Here is a 17,750-nt window from a genome sequence, read left to right as displayed (position 1 = left end):
TCTTATGTATTTCCATTAAAACCAATTCAATAGTTGCCTGTCTATATTACTGCAACCTCTCCTCATCAATGTTCTAAAACACCTATAGCATAATTAATTCTTCTATATACGGTACTGTCCCTGTTTATATCAGCTTTTTTCATATTATGTCACCACCATAGCAGCATAAACGCACATGTATTGGAACTAAAAGCTGAAGAAAACACAACAGCTAGAGTACTATTATAAGTATTGCAATTGTTATTATGCCTTGGTTAATGTATGAAGTGTACACAGCCAAACTGCAGCTGAGAATCAAAGGAGGAAACATAAAGGCAGGGGACAACGGTGTGTAAGGCTGCTCCCGCATCCAAGAGTGGGTGCTCATTGTTCAAATATATGGTCAGCAATGAACATCTGGAGAGGGAGGGGTCCCAATTCCCTTAACTCTTTACTCTGAATATGAACCAAGACTAGTGCACAATATTATTATTTATAATTTCATAGTGGCAGTCATGTAGTTAATATGTAAAACACTTCTGACTGCTAATGTAGTTAGTAATCTCTCACACACAGAGACTGCAGAAGAATTGTAGTAATTCAGCTTTATTTATTCACCAAAGACAACATCCAGCCAATTAGCCCCTTCTAGACAGTGTGACCGGCGATAAAAATATGGAATTTCACAATTAATAAGAGACATACAACAGTGTTTGAATTATCACATCCGACAACCACCATGGTTAACACTTTATGAAAGTCACCTATACTATCGTGTTTTCTGTGGACCACGATGTTCTAATGCTTTATAGATCTCCGTATTGTATTGTCGACTACACTCTACCCATGGACAAAGCCAATTTGGGGGTTAGAATGACTTCATATTGGCAGAAATAAGATATCTATTACATCTCTATGACTTATACACAGAAAACAGACTTAGGACAGGGGACTAATGGGCCCCTTTTGTGAGGGGCTAGCAAGAGAGACAAAGAAGGGTGTGCAGACTTACAGTATGTTAGACAACAAGGTTAGCCCATCCCAGGAGAGGTGTTGGCTTTCTAACAGAGTGCAGCTACTTGAAACCAAGGTCACTGCTCTGTGGTTATGAGAAGGACAGGAAAGTATGGCCAGACTGTGGCTGACGTCTGAGTTCAACAATAACGTACCGACTGAATCAGAAAAATAAGATGATTATCTTCCCCTTTAGTCTCAACAAAGAAAATAAAAAAAATAGTTGGAACCTGTAATAGAATTATCTCAGGACTTAACTCTATGTCAACTATCAAATCAATCTTTTGAACTGTCCAAATACAAAGTTCATACAAATATTGAAAACCTTTCAATTTGAATATTTTCAAATGCCATATACTGCATTGGAAGGTGTTTTGGGGTTCCGATGTATAATTTACAGTTTAAAAATGGCACATTTGTGCAATTTCTAGAAGAAACAAACAAAAATCTGCTGAAATGGTAAAATAAGCACATACAACTAGAGCTTTAGAATTATTTTCTAAAATTAAAACAGTTAACACTCTAATGGGTTAGAAAATGAATTAAATGAAAGTGTAAGTCCCAAAGACTTACAACTCTACCGGAAGACACAAGCTAATGGCTAGAGGACACTGTAATGGTGAAAGTAGCATGTTTAAAATACACAGTTCCAGTTTATGATAGAATATCTAGATACCTGGAAACACAACACTGCCCCCAGAGACCCCACACTGAGAAGCAACCCAGAGCCAAAATCATTTTAACCATTAGATTTGGATCATGTTTTAACACGTGTTCAAGCTTGTGGGAAAACAGTGGTTGAATGGAAAGTAAAACCTCCCAGCAAGAATGAAAACAATCTCTTAAAGAACCCAAACCAAAACCCTGCATCTTTGCCAAAATATGAACTATATCAAAAGAAAACTGAATCCCACCACAATCTGTACATATGCTTTTTAAGTTTCTTTTCAATAATCATTATCAGCTGTTTGTTTATTCTGTTCTATATAGCGAACAAAATAATCTTGTGTTTCATCAAGCTAATGGAATATAATAGAAATAAAGTTATTATTTTGTGTCTTAATCTTCCAGGATAATAACAAATCCAACCTACTGGTCTCACTGCTGGTCTAACACAGTACACCCGACACAAAGTGGCTTCAATATTAGAAATATAGCTTTATTACTGCAGAAACCGCTATACTGATTGTAGAAAGACAGCAGTGGCCCCCCAGTAAGTCTGAACCTATTACCAATGCGAGCCAGAAACCAAAAATAAATGTCTTCACTTTCTGATTTAGACATAGTTAAACATAACTACCATTTGAATACTCTTAAGTTAGGCAACAATACCCTAGCTTGTTTTATTATCTCTAGAACAAACAGGTTCCAACGTAGAATTAAAAAAAGTTTTTATTTTTTGCAAAGTTTCTGCCTTTTGCTGGCATTTATTTTTGTTCTGATCTTTACAGACTTCTTCTAAGACAGAATGCGCGCTGGTCTGGTCAAAGCCTCCATTACAAAGAATATTCTGGCCTTCTACTCCCTCCTAACTACCAGAGGCAGACTGCCAGATGGAGAACTGTTTGTGTATGTGGGGGTGGCTTGAACTATACAGTGCATTTGCACAGAAACATGAATCTGAGGAATACTACTATCACAATATGTCAACCTTGAACATTTTCTAACAGCCATCTATGTCTCAAAAGGACTGGAACCTTTTTAAACCTTTAATATTTATTTATTGACTCTGCACATCAGGGTCAAAACACTGCCCAAACATGGGATTTTATACAGTGAGCTTGCAATGCAGTTATAAAACCTGTCTAGTAAATAACCCAATCAAAGTTGATATTTTAAATAAGGGGGCAACTATTCAACTAATGGCAGTTTTTAAATTCCTCTTCTAAAAATGTAAAGTACCCTGCAATTCATCTTGCTATTAGGGCATTTCGATGCACTTCATGCTACAGTACTTTTCCTGTTCCCTACACACAGACTCCTTCTTTACACCATCAGTATCCAGCCTGCCTGAGAGGGAGGAGGAGCAGCAGCAGAGGGGAGGAAGAAGGGAAAGGCTGGGAAAACAAAGCATCTATAGTTGTCTCTCCAACCGGGCCAGGCCAAGCAGCACAACCGGGGGCGAGTTATGTAATGTGACTGACAGGGCCAACTTCCCTGTTCAGAGCTGCTGCACACACTAATCCTTACAGAGGAACAAGCCCCTCTTTTGAGATGGAGACAGAAGGGGAGCTGTGCGAGAATCAGCAAAGAAGGTGTGATTACAAGAATTCCAGCTTTTCATCTGCACAAACCCATACGCACAACGTTCACCCATGCGTCTTCTTGCTTAGTTCCTTCGATGAAACAACATAACGTTGAAGGATGCGTTTACTCATTCTGAGGAAATAAGTTCATATGCTCAAAAGATGCGAGTGTGTGGTCAATCCACCCTCTACAGGGTTGTGGAAGATGGTTATGGTTTTGGAGAATTGCAAATGCAGTTTAAATGTACTCTTTTTGAATCAGCTGTGTATGGTACAGTCATTGCGTGGCATCTGTGCTCAACATTAGCTCTCTTCTAAAGTTCCCTTTATTCGTTGTGGCCGATAATCTGTCTGACAATGTGTAAGCTTGTGTGCATGCGCTGCAGACTGGAGGTGGGTGGTGCTAACACTGACACGCAGAGTGACAACAATTCTGAGCGAGAATCAAGCCACAGATGCAGTGTTTTAAATGTCATTTGATCTGATTAAACTACAGTACCAGACATCACATTTTTTAGAAGAAATTGAGTATAACTATCTATTACTAGGTGAAATTATCAATGTTTTAAATGTAAATGGGCCGTGTCATCCTGCATGATCTATAACATCAGATTTTAAAAATCCAGCATTGATACGTAATTCTCTTCATATATTTGGCAAACCATCACAATCACATTTGTAGTTTAACTTGTCAATTTGATGTGTAGTTTTTGTGTTAATTGAACAATAATCTTTACAAATTAAATGTTTTTTGTAACAATAAGCATTTGTTTTTCTAAATATGGACACAAAACTGTATGTATAAAAGGGTTTCAATGGTGTGCAGTTTAATGTTATCACAATGGCTCCAAATCCTTGTTTCATTTATAAAGCAAATTATACTCAAAGCACCAGACAGCCAAATTAGTAGTAGGAACAGTTTCAGCCAATGCTGAATCGAGGCCCAAAAGCAAATTCCAACGCTATGTCATAGATATAAAGAATGTGAGAGAAAGACAAGTGAAAAGGATACCTACATGTATGTTCTACTAAACAGCGACCAGGTGGAGGATTTAAAAAAGCTAAAAATAAAAACCTGATTCTGATTTAGTTAGCTGCTTGCTGGGAAACCATGTGATTGTATCACATGAGATGAAGGAGGGGTGAAGAGCCAGAGAAATAGAAATAGAGAGCTATATATAGAGAGTGTGAGTGAATGAGAATGTACTGTATCTGTACATACAACCATGGCATCTGGTATAATAAAGCAAGTGGAACAAAAGGAAAACAATACAGATTCATTAGAATTACAGGGGCTACTTTGCTGTGTTTATCATGTATAGAAACATGATGACACCAGAGTTATGCTACAGTGATGCAACTCAGAAAATTCGACATCATTAACACTCTTGTAGGGTCATACCCAGTGTATACACATGTATTATTAACCACAAAATATTAAAAAGCTGTCTTCCACTGTCACTCATTGCTCTAAGAGCAGCTAGTTGACGGTACGGACACAAACACAGCTCATGTCAGTGAGCAATGGAGGGATTTCGTTGAAAATATCCGACCCAGTACTAGTGACCAACATATCTCCGTCCAATATGTGCATGAACAAAGACACAAACCTTCCAAAAAAGGGATGAGAGCAGTTTGTGCATGCAGTAAGCCTATTTGTTAATAGATTCTGTTGGCTGCTAAAATTTGCGATGGCCTGTTGATACAAGAAACATCAGTAACACGTCTTTAGCATGGTGGTTAATGTGTATTTTATAAGCCCGTGCATGTCCTAAAACTATAGAAAAAAATCTCTCCGTATTGGTCTTGCATTTTACCCAACAAAATTACAAGATGCAAGTCAAAATTACAACACACATGCCATTTCAAAGGGAATGATCCCCTAAGAAGGCAATATTATAGACACTGTCTATACCTTCAGATATGGAGGGATCTATATAGCATAGCGTGTCAATCAAATCCAACATTTTTAACTTACAAGCACTTCCACGAACACACAACTAAACTGTACTGTATGCCATTAATTATGATGACAACAAAATAACTTTAGGACAAACGCTGCCAAAACGATCATCCTTTAGACACAAACTGCTGCAATGAGTCAGTCATGAAAAAAAAGGGCAGAGCCTGATCGTTACACTTTCAAAGAAAATAATTAGTCAACATACCGATTCCATGGCTGTGGGAGAATGTCAATGGGCCAAAATCCAACTTAGAAAAACACTAGCTGGCACCAAGTCCACAGATACCTGAAAAACAAAAAGGGAATCAAACATCAATCACAGCTGAAGGCAACAACGTGTTGGTCCTAGTCAACACAGCACTGGAATCGGGAGTTTTGTCCTGCGCACAGATCAGATTGTAGCGTAATTGGAAAGAGGATTTTACACAGGCCAGGTTGCCAACACCTGTTGTTAGAGGTCTGTGATGAGAGTTAATACTTTAGATATCTGGAAGCACCAAAGCCTCAGGAAAACAGGACATGTTTGACTCAATTCAATCCTTCGGTTTGGTTTTATAGTCTCTACTGCAGAAATTAATACAGGCCAATGTTTGACTAAGGAAACTAAAAAAAAAGAAGAAAAAACTTCACTAAACCCAAAATTCTAAATATATTTTTCCACATTATTTGGGATTTTTCTTGATACTCAGGTAAACAAGGTAAAATACATAGGTAAGCCAAGTCCCACTGGTGTGTCTGTAGACATGAATGCACCTAAACACCCCATTAACAGTAGCTGGCAGGGCTACTGTTCCAGAGTGCATAAGGGAGCCATACTGGCACACCCATTCCCTCTAACCACTGCCATATGCGGATTTTCCATCACAAGTGACACAATGACAAATGTTGTGTAGTTTATGCTTCAAATACTAACACAAGATGATGGACTCAACAGAAAATAACTACAATATGGATAATTCTCCCCGTTTTTTCTACTTGCGATTGTGTACTTGGCCAAAAATCCAATCCTATTTGGTGAATAGTACAATAGAATAATTGTTCCAAATAAAACTCTCTTGGTTAACAAAAAATTATGATTCAACACACTGTGGGTCTCAAGTATATTCTGAACTGTTCTGGAAACATTTACAAAATTATTTTCCACATTTTGTCAATACAAAAACCACTAATACACAGAGTAAATAAATTCATGCATTGAAAAAAGAATACTTGAAAGAATGAAATACCATTTCAAATACCTATCAGGTAGTTATAGACACCTAACTTGAAGATATCATTAACTATATACCTACGGCTACACTCATATCAACAACAATAATACGGTAAAAAGAATGTGTCGTTACCCATAGTGATCATTTTCCGTCTAATGGGAGTACAGGGCAACAAACAAAACCAAATAGACACATTTCCACTGTGGAAGTTCCTGTGGGAGTTCCTGTTAAATAGTGCAGGCAGAACTGTGAAAGGAACCAGTACTCCCACTTGGTCCTCTCAATGGTTGTGTCTCCCATACAGGTGTACGTAGAACCCCTTGGCAAGGTCACAAGTTCTAAAGGCTGGGCGGGAGTTTCAACTGTGATGTCACCTGGGTGAGCCACCAAAAGCAAAAACAACAATAAAGAAAACAATAACAAACTGGGGAAAATATGAAAGGAGCTGAGGCATAAAATTCTAAGAGAATCTGATTTCCTCCAACGGTGTAAAGTTTGCAGTTAATCGCTGTCATTGCATTTTCTGTTCTGATGTATCACTGCAAGCTTTATCTGTGTACATATCAGGGTGGTAATAATTATTAAGTAAAACTATGTGTTGTTGTACTTATAAAATACAGAATACAGGCAGTTGCAATGGTTCTGGTTTGTGTTTGTATACATGGTAGTGGAGGCAATGAACTGGAGAAGCAGCGTCTGCAAGGCTCTTCTGTTGGGATCCATGTCACATCTTGCTCTACATTTAGCCCTTTGGAGCTGATACAGCCCAAGCCCCACCCCAGAGCTTTTTGAGGCCAATCTACGTACCTAAGAGCGGGAACTCGGTTAATAACAGTTCTGCAAAAGTTCTCGTATATGGCTGATTCGGGAAAGCTTCCTACATTGGATACACACACCAATGGCCCCTCCCTGTAAAGATACACCAAAGTGTCTGCAGTGGAAACGGGCCTTATGAAGACAAGTCAGTGTCAGAATTTAGGGGATATGATGAAAGGGGGGGGGGGGGGGGGGGGTTAACAAAAGGCCCAGTGCTGCGATAGACAGGGATTATCATGCTCCATTCCTAATCCAAATGCATATTTGTTCCACCAATTTGACCTCAAAACTTCACAAACGAGTGAGGACCAACAGTCAAAAGCAACAAGCTGCCAGCTTTAACAGCTCTATGAAGTTAAAAAGTAGCTATTGACTCAACAAGTCATATCCTGCGATTATAACTATAAATGTATGTGTTGTTTTGTTATGAAGAAAAACTGTTTATGAACTCCTGAAATAATAATTTAATTAATACTAAATGTAAACATTATTGTAATTGCTTAAATCTAAGAAACAAATTCACTTCCACCACTAAAAAGATATTAAATTATTTATGTTAACATTGGATTCTACATATCTATTTGATAAATAAATGTGACATCATATATGACGGAGGCTGATGGTTTGTCCTTTTCCACTGTAGGAACCTCCTTCGAAAGGCCAATTACAGTTATTTTTATGGCGCTTAACCAAGACGACGCTCCAGGGTGGATACCATCAGCCCCAAAACAATCCTGGGCGGGGTGTGGTTGGTGTTGATTGACCAAACATAGAGCAGGATGTGATGCGGAACCTCGCAGAAGAGAAGCATTAGCCTAGCAGATGCTACTTTGCCTCCCATTCATAGCATCCAGGCCATGTACACAAATACACAACCCATAAACACAGCAAGCCCTTGTCTTGTATTGTATCTTATCAACACGTTCCGGCTACCTAATAATTATTACTACACTGGTGTGGACTGAGATACAGCTGTCAGTGATAGTCCAGAACAAGAAAAAGGTCACATGGGCCATCCATGGCACTGCGCATAATTTCCTATTATTGGTTGCTCATGTGCACTTGAACTTAAGGGAAATGTAATTTGTGGTATGAAGCGACAGCATAGGACTGCAAAATATAGGATGTACTCTAAAGATGATTGTGCAGTGTCTCTTCTTTTCAGATAGACAACTTCTAATCCTTCACCATGTAATATTGTCATACCCCACACTCCTACTTGGGTGAGTAATAGTAATTAGTAAACCACTATTTTAGTGGTTTAATTAAGTGAATTAAACTTTGAGTAAGTGAATTTAAGGTTCTGTGTTTTACACAACCTAGATATTAATATATTGTTGATTTAAGAAGTATTCTAATAAACATCCAGGACTTCAACAGTTAAAAAGAACTTGAAGAAAAGAATAGAGTCGTTCATATTATAAACCACAATGGAAAACGCACAATAGGAAGTAAGAGCAGCCAAATATAACAGCTCAGGTTAGGTCTACAGTATGTTAAAGGGTCAAATTTCAGAACTTATTGTGATATCTATACTAATTAGATATGGTCATCTGCTCTTGTAAGCTAAAGGAGAAACCCAACACTGGGTGGTGAGAGGAGAGAGGACACATGCCACATTGCCCCTCTTAAAAAACATTTACATTATTGATAAAGTCTAGCAGGGAAGAACTGCAGCACTGTGATCTCCCATACCTCAACCAAAAGATCCAGCATATTGTGGATGGTACATGGACCCATTTACCTTGAGTAAACGTCAGGATAATAAGCATTAAAAATAAAAAAAATAACAGAAGAATATTGCGTGAAAAGAGTGCTCTATAAAATCAATCTAGAAAATAATGTCAGATGACTGGGATGAGATGCAACTAGCTAAACAAACACCTTGCTAAATAAAAATCTGATCATAAGAGATGGTAGGTAATGAGGACTAAAGAGAGAAGGCAGCAACAGCACTTGTGACACAGTTAGAAATGGTGTTTTTCCCCTGCGCTGCTGTGCTACGACAGGCTGAGCTCCATTTGTGACGAATCCTCTGCTGTTGTCAAGGTAACTAGCAATATAGAAAGAGGGAAAGAAATATTACCATTTAAAAATGTCTTTTCAAAGGCTGGCCTAAACCTGAAGCCTGCATGTGTTCAACACTTTACCTGTGTGAATGAAGGCTATTTCAGCTCGACTGTAAAACACATATATCTTTAAGAATACTCTTAATAACATCTACCAACATATAACAGATATATTGTGTTGCTCTTTAACTGACGTCACATGTTACAGTATATGTATATAAAACTGTACTTAGGTGGTTCTATTACATCTCATACACAAGTCATACAGGGAAGGAGCTACATAAGAAACTTGGGGGAGGCATTTCATGGGAAATATGAGCAGTCTCGGGCCATGCTGGTGGATTTGGGGAATAAGTGTACAAGGTCCCTGACCTTCATAACTGCAGAGGATGAAATGGTTCAACTCCGGCAACTAGAAACAACCAGAAAAAAGTGACAACAGATTGACATGTTCTTTCAATTGCTGCATGTCCAAATGTCAGGTCCTGGAGAGTACCTCAATGTTTGAAGACAGATTGGTTTGGTACGGAGTTACAGTATAATGTTGGGGTTGGGGCTGGGCAGTACGAATTAAAATCCCATCCAATCCATTAGGCATGATGGTGATATATAGAATATATATATATATATATATATATAGTACAGAGGGAAAGGTCACTAAAGCACATTAAAACAGTTTAAAATGTATTGTAACTTCTATTTACCTAGCTTTCAAAACTCAAAAGAATTCGGCCAACCCTGGCCAACTAAGAAGACAAGATTGCATCTTGACATGAAACAGATTTCAATGGAAACACGAAATTAAACATATCCTTGATCTGAAAGACGTGGCGCTGCTCTACGGGCCCATTTAAACAACAATGAAGACAACGAGGTTTGGTTGTATATGCGCCTGCCATTAGCACGAGAATGGTTCCCCCGAGCGCCCGAATCCCCAAATGTTTTCGTCTCCGTGTAAACAGGGAGCGCTATTTTCAGTAAAAATGGTGACGCAACCTGCACGCATGATGCTCCTTCAGATAAAGGTAGTGCCCGCTCCGAGGAAAAACAGCAGCAGCTACGGCCGACTCCGGAGAAACGTGGGCTGCTAACGGTGCTAGGTTTGTTATCGCTCCGCCACCACTATGTGGCTGTGCCATTCTGACCAGCGTTTGTTCATTTGTGGCATGCTTGCTACGGGGTTTTCAGGCATTATGGCAGATCTGTTTGACTGCAAACCAGATTCACACTGCCTCCATGTCAACACAGCGAAAAAGCAAAGGAAGAACTCTTCCGTTTCTGCTGAGAACGTTGTCATGTAAACATAGCTGTGCAAGTGTGTAACCCGAAGAGCTGAGCGACAAGGATTGAAACAGACAAATTTAACTAATTTTTTCTTGTCTCGTGGACCTACATCTATTTGGGCTCAACTGTTGTTGCAATTAGGAGCTGAAAGGTGACAATCTCCAACAATTCTTTATCAAACTACAGCCAAACAACCAAGCCATTGTTGCTGTTTCACCAGGACCCGGCGCATTAAGACACTAATTTAGCACACGTTTGCTTTTATTAATCGCCGTTAGCACAGCCTGTGTTGTGGTGTGCATGTGTGTATTACAACTATGCTGTACTATTAGTAGAAGTGCATATCAAGACCAGGGCACGGGGTCCAGAGTTCTCAGCAAAAGCTGCCTGAGCTGTGCCGGATCAGAAAGAAGCGCAGCAGCCAACGAGATAAAAATCAATTAATAGTCATACCCCTATGGCGACATTGTATGGGATTATTTTTGGGCTGCCGTTTTGATTTCACCACCATTTCATATACCAGCAAGAAAGCTAATGTGGAAAAAGTGCCACAATTTAATGAACAACAGACACTTTTACAAGGGATGGCTACAGAGACATTTACTAAAACTATCAATGTGCATGTGCACTGGCAGTAATGCAAGCTATGATGAATGATGTTCACACAGAATTAAACAGGGTTGACCAGCCATTCAAAATGGAAATTTAACACTAAAATAATTTAAATGATGGTTTAGTCATTAATAAGTGAGTTGCCATCAGGATATCACACTTGCGTTTACAAACTCAATTGCACAGCTCATCAAACAGGTACTAAGAAGCAAAGGCGAGTGTTTTTGGCCAAGAAAGTTGATAGGCAATAGCAGGCGGAACTCTAGGTTAAAACAATTTACTAAATCTTATTGCACAAATACCTTTACCCCCAGCAGACAATACAAAATTAAAGGATCCTGCTTCATTCACCAAAGAGGCATTTAAACCCTTTATCTATGTTCATATGCTGTAGCTGCACCATCACTAAAATGGATATTTTCCAAGCTAACAGCACAACAGATTTGACTAATTCACATATTTTACAACTACGCCTCTGAATCATATGTAAGGGACATTTTAAGAACGGGGCCATTTACTCTTAGCAGTACTAGATTTATATAAAATCCAGAAAATGTACAAGACCCTCACATTATTAAAATGCTGGTAATTTAGTATCATATACACAGAAGGACAGTTTGAATTCTACATAATAAGGGCAGAGTGAAAAGACAGAGCAACTATATTCCTATAGCACAACCAAACACATAAATACACACATTTGTGCCACATTAACAGTGATTAGATGAGTACACTTTCCTTTAGCCATTTAATATGCAAAATATTCAAGTTTAGATTACAAACCGCACAACGGTTTCACTTCAAATTGATTTGCTGTTGCTAAAGCGTTGTGTTGTTCCCTCTCTACCACAACCTTAGTGTTTCCACATTCCTGCCATTTGTCATTTTCTGTTGCCATGGTTGCAGGGAAAGAAAGCGCTCTATGAAAACTGCAAATGGAGGTGTAGTGCATGGTACATTATCGGAATAAACACCCAGCACATGTTCTAGCGCCACAAAGCAGGTTGACTGTGCTGGATCTGATCGCCTGCAGCCTTTCGTGCGCCCACACCATTTTGGGCAGGTTTAAAAAACATATTCATTTAATACACATCTCCAGCTGACACACATTTCTGATTCAAAGGCAGTGTTTCTATCCCATGAGCACCAAGCCAACAGCGTTGCACATTTTATCAATACATACAATGACTTGCTGGAACAAAACATGGATATTAATACAGTACACAATTTAAGTACAACTACGGCATGTTCTCAAATCAGCTATGTTAGATAAATTAATTCAAAGTTGTGCAAAAATGTATTTTTACGGCTAAATGGTCGATGACTGCTGGTTTGAAACCAACAAAACATTGTCCGTGTAAATGAGGCTGTTTACTGAAGAAAGTTCTTCCTGTTATGTACTGTTTTGGAATATCAGAATATATTAAATGATTAACAACATTTCAAAGGATACAACATGAAAAAAGAAGCTCTCAGTCAATGAGAAGATTCTAAAATCTCTTTCAAACAAGGAAATGTGGTAAATGGCTAGGCCCAACGCCCTTAGTTTCCTGCATGTTGTGTTTCCTGAAAATCTGCTACCGCATATAGAAAGGGAGGAAATGATCGATGTGAGGGACAAGAAAGATGAGCACGGAGAGATCCAGACTAATGCAGCATGAATCAGAGCCCCTTTGGGGTGATCTGATAAAACCCAGACAAATCTTATATTGTGACTGCATAATATCAAAAATAGAACGTAACAATGCTCTTGGATAGTGGAACCATTACAAACCTCCCCATAAACACATACATACCACCTATGCTGCGGCATGTTGTGACCTCTGTTTCCATTTCCTGTTATGATCATAGCATGTAGTTATATACTGCACTTGTGTAACACTGCAGCTTTGTAACAGACCGGCTTTACAAAGTTATGTAGATGCCTACAACCATAACTGATATGTATGTGGAATTTCTTCCACACAGGGAAACAAAGTGTGTGTTTTTCCAGGAGTGAATTAACAGACATAAAATCAAAGATAAACGTGCGTGGGCATACGCGACCACAGAAGGTATACAAGTAAGGCAGAAGACCACCTCTGGCGACTAGCTGCTCTGGCTTGCATCTTGTTTTTCACTGAAAAACAAAGCATCTTGCTATAATTCCATGCGCTGCTGCTCTTTCTGGATTGTCCATTTTACATTTCTTTTTGCTACGACCGTGGGAACTTCATGTGCTGTTGTTTTCTGAGCCGGATGCTGCATCTGGTCACTTCCTGCTCTGTTGGAAGCACATATGAAACATTTTTGGTATTTACAATCCAGATTTTTCAAGTGTCCAACTTGCTTCGGAGCAGTACATTAATGGTACACACACCACTGCTGCAGGTTAGGGTTTCCTCATGGGTCCCGATTCAGGGAACATCACTAAATATCTGGGGGAGAGAATAAAAGATATTATTCCTATAGTTAACCAACACAATCCTCACTCACTAAGACCTTCCCGTCAATAGAAATCAACTATAAAATAGTGACGGGGAAGGACTCTGTTGCCGCAATTATCGACTTGATGAACACAAGAAACTGAAGTGGTTTTGTTGACTTCCTGAAGTATCATCTGTTGGCATCTTTCAGTCGTGCTTTAGAGTAATATGATGATTTAAGATGGGAAAAAGCATTAAACTATGGAGTAATATCAGATTATTTAATTATTCTGTACAGTCGTAGAATCGAACCTAAACTGTAATTTAACATTAGTTAACATTTAGTCTTCTTTGCTGCTTTAATTGGCTGTGTGGCCTGGAGCTCATCAGGCTGCTTCATACAGTACTTCTTTAGGTTTCCGCTATTCCTTATATGCACATTCGTACTAAAGTCTCATATTAGGTTAATTAAAGAACTTGGGATTTGGATCAGAAACGGGTGGCCTTGGATAAACTGCTTTGTTGCTGCTGAATCAGCATCGGGACCAGATGAGAAGACCGTTTAACAAATTGGAGGATGAGAAGAGAAATGGATGTACGTATAAAGCAATGACACGATTTGAGATGTCTAATACTCAGTGCTTTCTTTTCTTCAGGCAACACAGCGGCAGAAGCTCGGGAGTCAAGAGGAGAAGGATCAACTATCAACATCAGTCAAGGGAAGCCAGCTCTTTGACTTTCCAGAAATTTCCCACTTCCCTTCATGAATGGAGAGTTATTGCCTCTCACACAGCTGCAAAATGTACAAGCTGCTTGTCTGTCTTTTTTTTTTTGTCTTGGCAGCGTGTTCCCATTTCAATTACACACAGGCAGGATACGCAAAGAGGGCCGACACAGTAGGAGGTCTTTGGTGATGTGTGTTGTTTTTAAGCAGTGTTGGTGCGTAAAAGCACCTCAACTGGCGACCCCTTCAAAAGTCCCTGAAGACCACTCCGAGGCCTCACCAGTCACAAACATTTAGCATTTGCACCCCTGAAACACTAGAACATAAAAGCTGACAATAAGGTATTAGGATGTGTGTGAGGATGTGTTGTACCTGTGTGAAAAATACCAACATAAAACGGGGTGTGTGACTCTTTAACTGCTAACCTTTTTGAAGATACGGCACGCAGAAAGACACGCAGGGGCTGAGCGAGAGCTGGCTTTACATAAGTAATGAGAGGAATAAAAGACTGTCCTACATCCTGACCAGAGATTACACTGCTGGATGCTATAAAAAGATCCTCTGCAGGGAGTATGAGTGACACAAGCACGCACACGCATACACACAGACACACACCCCCTCGCAAACACGCAGATGGGAACAAAACAAGGCGGTATATTTATAGGGAAGAACATTCTAAAATCAAAAGAACTTCAGATACCACTGTCTGGTTAACTCCAAATCATAGATCTGTGACTATTCTAATCCTTGCCAGGCAAACACAACGAAATGTTGGAAAGATTACTGCTAGCTCCAGGCCAAACTAAATGTCTGCTCTACTTCCTGTTCCCTTATTTTTCATTTCTATTTTAAATTGCCTCCTCTATGAGCAAAACAAATACCTTGTCACTGGCCTAACTACCCTGTCGCGCAGGGAGCGTGTGAACCTTCAGCCCAAACACATACCTGCCTGTAGCTTTAAGGGCAGCTCTGTGTTGCCACATATACAGGAGGGAAAGTCCCAGAGTGGAGAGGAGATGTAATTTTCCATTCCCTGTAGCTAAACCATTCCCTTATACCTTGATTTAAACCATGTTAGAAAACAGAGCCATGCTTTTTTTGGGTGGGGGGGTGTTGCAGTAATTGATGTTTACTTTTAAGAGTAATATAGCTTTCCAAAAAAATGTTATTTGTGTATTATTATTATAAGGTGGAAAGACTGAACACAAGTGTGACATTTTGTCAATGTTACAGTCATGGGACCTAGCTAAACGGAGGGGATTAGGAGATTATTGGATGATAGTATGGTTTCAACGGCTGAAAATGAAGTTCAGAGACACCTCTGATGTAACCAGGAAAGTTCAAGGAAGCAGCTTTATCTGACTGAACTAAAAATTGTGCTCAAAACCTATAATGAGTTACAGACCGGGCGTCTGCTGGAGGCCAAATGCAGAGTATAACAGTAAGCCAGGTACAAGAGCCTGAAACTCGTTAGGCTGTAAAGACTTCAAAAATAGGATTAGCACAAAATACAAAGAAGTCAATGTGCAGAAAGTGGAAAAACAAGAACCTATAGAGCTGTAAAGAGGAGGCAGCTCACACTCTCTGGTTAGCGACCGGCCGAGTTGTAAAAGTAGAAAAATGCTGACTGGTGGAAATGAGTGTACCGGTCAAAAGGGTGCTTAGATGCTTTGTGCTAAGTATGTGCTGGGGGAAGTACGTATCACTGAACAGCAGCATTGGCCCCGCATAAAAGACCACACCTCTTTGGTATTTTGGTATGCCTTTGCTTTTCATTCACATCCCACCCGCACAAGCGCGGAGGCCCGTCTCCCAATCTTTCTCCCCTCCCCCCTTCCTGTTGTTGCTTTCCAATGTAAATGAGGGATGAATGGCTGCAGCTGGCCCATCAAAAGGCCAGCCCTGCCGAAGGGTCTTGGTGATTGAGATTCAGCTAGGCCACCCCACTGCTCCCCTCCCCCACAGGTTTATAGCTAACCTTAAAGCTAATATAAAGTGGCTGGAGGAGTTAAACGCCTTTGCACCGTTGGGAAATTTTACTACATGCTGCCGTACTGGAGCAACATTTCTACCGTTTCCAAGCAATGCAAAGTTCTAAAGAAACAAAATGTGATCCAACATACTGCATACAGACTGGCGTTTTAGCTGCTAAATACCCAAACAGATAGCAGAGCTCAAGTCTTAAACAGTGTGAAATACACAGCAAACCTTAAATAAATAAAAGATACAAATAACCATTTCACAAAAAACATATTAAACATTCCAAAGCATGGTTTGAATTATTTAATTTTATTCTTGTAGTGGATTTTACTTTGGACAACAGTCTGGGATCCTAAAGTTCCATTTAACTCCACTATGTTCACATGATACTTGAGAAACCAAACGATTCATAGCCTTAATCCAAGTGTAACAGGACATCTGAAGTGAATGTGTTAAAGGTGTCAGTCCTACAAGTGTCGGAGTTCTCCTTCGTGAACCCAGCATGTATGCTCCTTCATCAGAGTTAAAATAGGCAATGCCTGTTAGGACTGGGGCGATTTGTTGACACGCTCCATTTTATATTTCATATTTACCTCTTGTCTCAACATTAGCATTAGCATTGCGTACTAGATGAAGCTGTACTATCCATCTTCTTGTTGTTGGAAATGTTGGTCTGCCACTTTTCTCCATTTTTTTAATGTGTAAAGTAATAGGTCAACTGTAAACGGGTCTGTATCAAGGGCTGAATTTCAATAAGATGCCAAATTTGAATTTTGAGCGTAACTCACTTAAGCTGTGCATGTAAACGTATGAATGTTGTCAACCCCACATGTGTCCTGAAGAACACTAACCAGATCATTGCATGAGACTGACCCAAAAAAAATGTGCTCTTGCAGCATAATTGAAATCAGCATCAGTAACATCAAACTAAGGATCCGGTCACACAACAAAAACAGCTGAAACGAGAACAGTCCCTGGAGAACCCGAATCCCCAAAACTTGAAAGTGGGACTCAAAGTGAAAAACAAGGAGCGCCATTTTCCCTGAAAATGGAAAGGGCAGTGAATGCGCATTACTCTTTAAAAAGACAACGTGCACACTTAGGAACACCAACAGCAGCTATGGCCAACACGTGCAACTCCCTGTGCTAGGTTTGTTAGCGCTCCTGAAGCAAAATGTGGGTTTATCAATGTTCCCACCAGCGGAGAAGCGTAATGCTACATCCACCCAAGATTGTGCCAATAACGTTCGGCGTCAACAATCGGTTTGACACGATCCCCACAGCGTTTTCAGTCGTGGTTGAGGATCGTGCGCGTGTCTGCCGATTGTCTACCTGTGAACGTTGTTATAAATGTCGCCTAAATCCTCACGCATGTTTAAGGATGACAGGCAGAGGGGTTTGATGTGTGAATATAAGCAATGCCTGCTATCCTGTTGGTGTCCTTGCA

General features: G+C 39.7%; 1 protein-coding gene across 2 annotated transcripts in view; it reads right to left on the bottom strand.

Moving 5' to 3' along the window:
- Window positions 1-17,750, bottom strand: part of ankrd11 (ankyrin repeat domain 11) — a 69,317-nt gene that overhangs the window by 46,516 nt on the left and 5,051 nt on the right. For both annotated transcript variants that reach the window (XM_011610133.2, XM_011610134.2), the window contains exon 2: window positions 5,408-5,488. The gene's annotated coding sequence lies outside the window, so the exon portion shown is untranslated. The remainder of the gene's footprint in view (window positions 1-5,407; window positions 5,489-17,750) is intronic.

This window comes from Takifugu rubripes, chromosome 13 (genome assembly GCF_901000725.2).
Source record: "Takifugu rubripes chromosome 13, fTakRub1.2, whole genome shotgun sequence".
NCBI classification, from domain to species: domain Eukaryota; kingdom Metazoa; phylum Chordata; class Actinopteri; order Tetraodontiformes; family Tetraodontidae; genus Takifugu; species Takifugu rubripes.
Note: the sequence above shows the minus strand (reverse complement) of the source record. Positions and strands in the feature narration are given on the sequence as shown.